Source organism: Stegastes partitus, unplaced genomic scaffold (genome assembly GCF_000690725.1).
Source record: "Stegastes partitus isolate 25-593 unplaced genomic scaffold, Stegastes_partitus-1.0.2 Scaffold1025, whole genome shotgun sequence".
In the NCBI taxonomy this organism is placed as follows: domain Eukaryota; kingdom Metazoa; phylum Chordata; class Actinopteri; family Pomacentridae; genus Stegastes; species Stegastes partitus.
This window is the reverse complement of record NW_007578756.1, coordinates 68510-77381: the sequence shown is the minus strand read 5'-3', so window position 1 is coordinate 77381 and position 8872 is coordinate 68510.

The window sequence follows — 8872 nt, the reverse complement described above, 5'->3', positions numbered from 1 at the left end:
CTTCGCTTGAAACAACACTTTCTTTGACAGATGTGGCTTTGATATACAAATGCACGGAGAGATAATGGGCCCAGGAAACACACAAAAAGTCTCATTTCCTGGCTATCAAAACAGACAACCTTTTGCATCACAAGTGGTTATTTTCTGTCTTGCCCTGTGGTATTTAGTGAAAACAACTCCTCAACCTAGAGCTGCTAGAATCAGTATGTTGTAACTAAAAAATAATGATGCTGCACTTCACCTGAGCTCTACAGAGTTTTAAAGGACATTTAATTCTGTCTTCTTTCAAAGTGTTTCTGTGCATGTGAAAGATCTGCAAACTAACTAGTCCTTGATTCTCACTGAAAACACTGCTTCTCTTCTGCATGAAACACTTTGTTTGAAGTCTAGGCTCTGCTTCCCTTACTTATCTATGTCACCATGTAGCACATTTGCACAACGCCAGCCTGGTGGTGAGTTTAGCCCTGAAAGAATGAACAGCTGCCTTTCAGTTAACCATTACTTACTAGAGCTTCTTTTGCCAGTGCTACAATTTCCTGTTTCTATAGCCAGAGATCTGGTGTTACAAGTTGTTAATATTACCCCAGTTTCATTAATGTCAGCACCTTTGAATGTCTACCTGTATCATTCAGTGGAAAAACTTCTAAAATTCAGCAGAAAATCCTTAAAATCTATAAAATGCGGCAAAATGTAAAAGATAAAAGCTGTTCCACTGGGTCATTGTACCGACAAAAAACAAAGACACACAGTGTACATATGACATCAAAGCAGCAGCGTCTAGTGTGTTGAAACAAAGGAACATTTCAAATCGAGACTGCACCAGGGGAATTTACATCAGCGAGAGAATCAGCGCAAGATGACAATATTTGCATGCTTCAGATATGGTACCACGACAAATATAACGAGGGCTAAATTTATGCTGATGGCTGTGATCTGTGTGAATATATGTATTCATCTTTAATGTAAAAGGAGAGGAGTTTGTATAATTCATAGATATTTCATATAAGCTGACGTGTAAATTACACTTAGCGGGGCTTTATGGGAAGAGGAACTTAAAGAGACAGGAGCTAAAACAGTGTTTCAGATAGTTGGTGTGAAGAGATGCTGCAGAAAGTACAGTGAGTAATTTTTGAACATATTCTAATAGATCCTAAAAATCTAATGCTAAACTTGCAAATGTGCAAAATATGGGCTCTTTAAAGCATCTTTCAGCTCATTTCATTTAATTTTGGTTCACTCTCACTGCTCTGATAGCATCGATTATCAACCAGCTAGTGAACATTGTGATAGGTTAAATTACAAAAAAACTAATATTTTCCAAAACAAAGCTACAAGGAAAATAATTAGTGTTATCTGACATGTTTGCAAGTTTTTAAGGGTTGCCTTAGTGCTGGATTCTACACCCTCTGAGTGGCCAGCATATTATTATAGAGAAATTATGTTGATGGTACATATTAAAATTGTTTTTCAGAATAACAAACCCAAATCTGAGTCCAAACTGTCAGTGGTTTGGTTACATTGTGGGTAATGCAGGCACCAGGTTTTACCAAGAAAGACAAGTGTATGAAATAATAATATAGAAGATTTCTGATTCTTCTGCATTGATTTCGATACTTTTGTGAGGCAGACACTGTAAAAGGAGTGCAACGCTAAATCAGTGGAGTGAATTTTGTTCCTATTGGATTTGAAAATACAGTATAAATGTTTTCTAAGCTTCCTTCTACTGAAGACTCTCCTATTCAAAACAATATAAACAATACTTGAGAGGACAAATTAATAATAATTTAAATAAGAATTCCTGAATTTCCTCTATGGGGATCAATAAAGTATTATCTTATGTTATTATAGAAGCCTGTTCAATAAAACTGGGGTACAAGTTATATTTTCTTAAACACTACACGATTTTCCTTATATTTCTACCTGAAAAAGAGTCAATACAAAACCCAGCTAGTAAACACCTCATAACTGCTATTAACCTACTTGGGCACTTGAGAGTATTTTAAAACACAGCAGGTCTCTGTGTCTTTATCACCAGGCCAGAGATGGATTTGTAAAACAAGACAAAATGGACAATTTTATGTCATTCAAAACTGAACTAGAGAGTGAACTACAGTCTTATGGAAATGAGTCAGTGACACAGATGTTAATGAACCTGTTCTAAAAATTCTGCAACTCTACTCTTTATGCAACAGGAAAAAAAGCACAACATCGCTGCATTAATTTTAGTCTTCGTAGTATGATGCGGTGAATGTGCCACGCTTGGCAAGCTTCCAGACCTGCTGTAACAGATACAGGCTGACCCCAGCGCAGGGAGCTCCAGGGTGGAAGGAGGCAACGCAAAGCTGGTCTGCTCCAGTATTATGCAACTGAATTATGTACAGGAAAACAAAGCAAACACAAAAATACTATGAAAATAATCCTTAGTCTGTCTTTGGTATTGAAAGACACCCAATATTAAAGATCATGTCTTATGACCTAAATAATATGGATGTTTATTGGTTGGATGTTTGAGCTTTGTATAAAGAATGAAGAGTTTTGACACTAGAGGGCTGTTTTCAAAATAATTGGCTGAAAAGGGAAAGCTCGCCTGAGCTCACTGAATATCTGAGCTTAAGATCTTTAGCGAGCAGGATTTATAACATGACAAGTGGTTTGGAAACCAATATTTAACGTATAAAAAATTGATGTGGAGCCTTAAAAGCTGAAACACTGAAAATGTTCTTGCAGTGATGTAATAGACATTTTATCTACAGAAGATGAGACAAAGTATAATAGCATAATAATAAATTCTTGATTTTTTTCAATGAGAGAGGAGGGGTAGATGTCATTTTGAGAAGTTCTAACCAGGTGAGTGACAAATCTAAATCTAAATTCTCAGATTCGCTGCAACTTTAAATCCTCAGACAGGTGGATGAATTGTTAATTGTTAACTGCAATGTTGTACTAGAAAACCTTGGATCTAGCATTCATGTGGATGTTAGTTTGACAAACTACACTCACCTAAATATCATTATAAACTCCCCACACCCCTCAATGGTAACAGCACTCCTTGATGGCTGCAGGAATGGGTTGAGAAGCACGACAAAGAGCCCAAAGTTTCCCCGAGCATCCAGACTGCCCACATCCTGATCTGATCGAGGGATTCACCAGAATGAGCACGATCCATGGAGGCACCAACCAACATGACCCAAAGGATCTGATGTTTTGGCAACACAAGGGAATCTACATAAAACAGGAATGTGGTTTTAATATTGTGGCAGATGTGCGTTTACTTTACTCAAATATTCAGATTCTATTAATATACAAAAAATAGTTCATTTTCAGAAGTTGAACTAGTTGTTGAACTAAGTTGTTGTTATTGTTATTGTTGTTATTGTTGTTGTTGTTGCCATTGTTGTCATTGTTGTTGTATTCCCCCATTGTCTGACCTCTTGCCCCCCTCCCCTTTTCTTTATTGCTGTCCTGTCCCCCCTGTTCTGGTCCGGTCGTCACAAAGAATAAAATATAAATCACACTACAGGAGAAGTATCTCAGACTTCTCCCGTAGCAGAGCAAATCTGTGTGGCACGACTGGGCATCTAGAACCATCACACTATTTGCCCAAGTTGCTGAACAGAACAGGTTAAAAAAAAAAAAAAGAAGTTGAACTAGAGATGCCAGATGTGTCCAGCTTCACTAAAAGTCCATTTTCAGTGTATAATATCACAGTCTAACAAACTGTCCTATAAAGTTAAACTAAAATCCTGGCAGCTGCTGTCAGTGGTACAATTATAATTGACCTAAACAGTTAATTCCTGCATAATTGATTACCTTACTCTATAGTAGAATAGGAGGTTTGCTGTTTAATAATATAACTCATCCTTCCAGTAATATGCAGTATTTATATTGTGTTGCCACTGATATCAGCATTAACTGTAACTGTAGTTTTGTGTCTTGTTCATTTTATTTTGTGTGTTTTTGTCATTTTTGTCTAGCCTTTGCAATTTTGTGTGTGGTCTTTGTTATTTTGTGTTGTTCGCTGTTTTGTTTGTGTCGTTTTGTTTCTCATTTTTTAGTAAAATATAACTTCTGCTGTTTAATACTGTAGTTATACTGTCCAGTAATTAGCATTTACTGTAGCTGTAGCTGACGGTAGAGTAGAACATTTGCTGCTTTTAAAATGTATAAACAGCAAATTGCAGACATATACTATAAATAAATAAACGTGTAGTATTTATTACCCACATTCAAGTTCTACTAACTCTGTTTACCATTTAAAAATGCATGTAACACTAAAAAAGCTCAAACAATAGAGGATAAAGGATAAAACAAGTTGCATTTTTAAAGATCAAGAACATTTATTCTAAGGCAACAATGCATGCCAAATTGTAATCTATGAACTGCATTTTAGAAATTAAAAAAAAGATCATTTAAGTTCAGTTTATCAGTGTAAAGTGAGCAATAATATTCTTAGTCACCTAAATCTCATCAGTAATCTAAACAGTGCTTCATGAACTGTTGCGTGGAAACCTTTGCTTCTGTTCACACCATGAACTTTTACAATGTCCCACTTTTATTTTGTTTTTGACTCCAAAAAGGCTTCAAATTTTGCTTTTTTTCCCCAAACTATACTGTGAAGAAACTGTACACTACTGTTAGAATTTGACTGCATTATTACAGTCATTTATTACAGCATGAGCGCTGGATTCTCCACATCATACTTGTATGAGATGCACAAGCGCCAGCCTCTGCACATATATCATCCTGCACCATAACAGCTGTTATATTAAATCATGTTCGGGCCCCAGAGCTGCTGCCAGTTACACCAGTTCAGTTTGAGGCTCATTGACTTGTTTATTGTAACTCTAATTTAACTGTAATGGCACTTTAGATTTATGTTTTGCAGGAAAACATACAGAACTCCAACCTCCAGTCAGAGCTACACTGGCAAATACACCAAAGAGTCTAAAGACACAAAATGGGCTTTTATTGACTTACTTCATAAACTTCAAATAACTCGAAGAAAAGAGCAGCTCAATGGATTTATTAATTTTAGAGAACATCTTGAGGTAATTTGCAATTTCTATCCTCAGCCCACCCACAGTGTATTCACTCGGCATAATGCGAGCTGTGGAGACACAGATTTGATTTGTGCTAATGGAAAAACAATTTGGACCAACATTGTTGATCTGTGAAAGAAAGCAAAAGCTCTTCATCTCTGCAGTGCTCTGTCCAAAACACCACATTATATGTAGAAGGTTTCCATGATGAACGGTTTCATGCATTATTTATCCTTTTCACCAAAGAGAGTATTGATGCCTGGTGTGGTCTGCAAACGTCAGTGCCAGAATAGAAAGGAGTGCATTTCAGCATTCACACTTTTTTTTTTTTTTGTAGTTCTTTATAAAATGTAATCAGTTATACAGTGTTTCCTTCCTCCCCTTCGGCTTATCCAATATTGAAAAATGCCAAACTCCATCATGCATAATGTAATATGTACATTCCCTCTGTGCGTTGTGGTTTATCATCACTGTGACGTCAGTAGTAATTAGACTTTTTTCAGCAGGGCTTTTAGATTGCTAGGAGTGCCTCAAATCATGCAAATATAATAAGGCACCTTTCAGTAAACTGCATTAGAGTATTAGTCAATCATTGTTATCCAGAAATAATGGATGAAGTACGTAAATATGACTCACAATGTCCTTCCATTAGTTTTTCTCCCCTTCCAATATGCTGACCAATCTGTCCACGCTTTCTATTCGAAGACAATGAGAGTTATAGTAATTATCGAGCCTGAAAAGAAGCAGTGGTTCGTTCTCTGTAGCGCTAGTTTCCATTTACTTTTCTAGGACGTTTAGAAAATCTGTCTACCGTGCTGTAATGATACAGGAAGGTCTTCCAGCTCAGACACCTGCAAAGTCTGATGTAACCCAACACAAACCACCTGCAATACCACTTTTGTAGTCTTCAGTGTTCAGTTATGGTTGACCATGTGTCAGACAGATGGTGACATAATGGATAGTCTGCGGACATGTTGTAAGTTTCATAAGCATGTAATTCAAAATGCACAGGTGTTGTGTGGAGATATCTGTACAGCGCTTTTGTTTTTTTGTTTTTTTTAATGCTGCAGTTTGGATCTAAAATTTCCACGTTGGTTCAACAAGGAGAGATTATATGAAAGTGGAAAGCAAAAGTTTATTGCAGAAGCAGGCTAGATCAGAATGTTTTGGCACTCATACTCCATTAGAAGCGACATCACAGAACAGAGTCCCAGATGAAGGTAGAAGAAGAGGACGGGACCCACTGGGTCTAGAAGCTGCTGGTGGCAACGTAAGGCTGATAGAGAGTCCGAGATGCAGAATCCAGATGAGGTGAAGATGAGGATGAGGTGGAAGGATGAGTGACGGAATTGTAGTTAATTTAAAGAAGAATGAGGTTGAGGGCCTGATTTTGCGAGAGCTGATGGATTACGGGTCTTATCTCATCCATCCATTCATTATCTATACACTGCTTGATCCTCACTAGGGTCGCGGGGGGGCTGGAGCCTATCCCAGCTGACTTAGGGTGAAGGCAGGGGACACCCTGGACAGGTCACCAGTCTATCACAGGGCTACACTTAGAGACAGACAACCAAGCACACTCACATTCACACCTACGGACAATTTAGAATCACCAATTAACCTCAACATGTTTTTGGACCTTGTGGGAGGAACCTGGAGAACCCGGAGAGAACCCACGAGGAGAACATGTAAACTCCACAAAGAACCGGCAACCTTCTTGCTGCGAGGCAACGGTGCTAGCCACTGAGCCACCTTGCAGTCCGACTTATCTCATGTATAAGCTTAATTTCCAGTCCCCAATAAAAGGAGAAACAATAAGTGATTAAGGGATTACAAAAGTATTCACTCAAGTCTCTATTTAGTAGCTGCACCTTTGGCCTCAGTTATACCACTATGGATTGGTGTTAGTCAGCCTTGCACATCTGAACACTGAAATTTTATCCCATTCTTCTTTGCAAACATGTCAGGTTGCATGGAGATCATGATTGAACAGCCCTTTTAAAGTCCAGCCACAAAGTCTCAGTTGAGCTGAGGTCTGGGCTCTGACTCACCCACTCTAGAACCTTCAAGTTGTTGTATTTAAAGCATTTCTGGCTGTATGCTTTAGTAATTTCCCTGCTGGAAAACAAATCTTCTCCAAAGTCACAGTTCTCTTGCAGACTGCTTCAGGTTCTCGTTCAGTATTTCTCTATACTTTGCTACATTTATTTTATCCTCTACCTTTACAAGCTTTTCAGAAGCTGCTGCCAAGAAGCCTCCCCACATCATGATGCTGCCACCTCCATGCTTCATGGTGGGGATGGTGTGTTTGTGATGATGTGCAATAATTGGTGTTTGCCAAAGGCAACAGCCAGTCTGATGACCAAAAGGCTCAAATTTGGTTTCATTAGTTCAAATATTCATCTTTCAGTTGATTTAAAAATCTCTTACATGCCTTCTTGGGAACTCTAGTTGACACATTTCTGACAGTGGCTTTCTCCTTGCCATTCTCCCATAAACTTTGGTGAAGAACAAGCAACAGTTGTTGTTGCACAGTCTTTCCCATCTCAGCTGCTGAGGCTTGTTACTCCTTCAGAGGAGTCAAAGGTGTCTTGGTGGCCTCCCTCACTAGTATGTTCCTTGTACAGTTATTCAGTTTTTGGGGATAACCTGCTCTCGGCAGATTAATGTACACACTTTTATTCTTGCATTTCCTGATGGATTTGACCCAAAATCCAACTAATTCAATGTCATTTGAACACATCAACCACAAACTTTCGGTGGAATTCTATGATTGGACGGATGGATTTTTGATGGAAAAAATATATAAAAATGGATGGAGGAATAGTTTATTTAGTGCATCTCTGAAATTCTGGAGAACACTCCTCTGCCAGGACAAAGAAATATCCAGTATTGCAGAAGAAAAATCAATACTGGGATTGTTGGCATTCTGTTGTCGACCGTAGGACAGTGCTCTGCTGTACAGGACAACACGCCACTCTTCATTTTATATTCCACTTCATGTAAACCTGCTTGTTTGGACTGCAGCCAGTGTACATTTTTGTTTGAGCCTTTATGAAAACCGTGCACATAATGAATGAGTGGTGTTTTCAGGACGTCATAGGCATACCAAACCTATATCTTTATATATAACTATTATACTATAACTGTATTATAGTATTACATCACTAAATTATGATTAGAGCAGGCACTGTTAGGTGTAATTACTGGTAACACCTTTACTATTTCTATAACTCATCTGAACAGCCTTTTAGCCAGGTGTTTGTCACTTCACCTAAGCATCAAGATAGGAACATATTATTTTATTGGCTAAATTAAGATGAACATTTCTGAGGAGACGATCAGGGTCATTGACAACATATCAACGATACAAGCCAGAAAACACAAGTGTGTGAGTGGAGTATACCAGGACTCCCACACTGCAGCAAGAAACCTTTAATCAGTCAGATTAAAATTCTGCTGGCAGCACCTCTAATACCAAGTTGAAGCTTGAGCTTATATGTTGTAGACTCTTGATTAATATTTTATGCATTTTGCATTTTGAATGACTCCAGCTGGCTGATTCTGGGTCAGTGCTGGGAGAACTTCCCGCCGCTGCAGTGCTCCGTCCTCGTTTCAACAACAAAGCTATCTGAATTTCAGTTTTAGTGATTCATTCTGACTGGCTTGTTCACAACAACAAAGCGCACTTGTTAATGTTTTCTCAGACACTATACTGCATTGTTTTTTTATAACTACTTATTGCAATATATCTCTTTAGAGCAGGCCTAATGAGGTTTCGTACATTCCTCTCCTACCATCTGCTACTTTCCTGGAGCAGCTTATTGATTGGC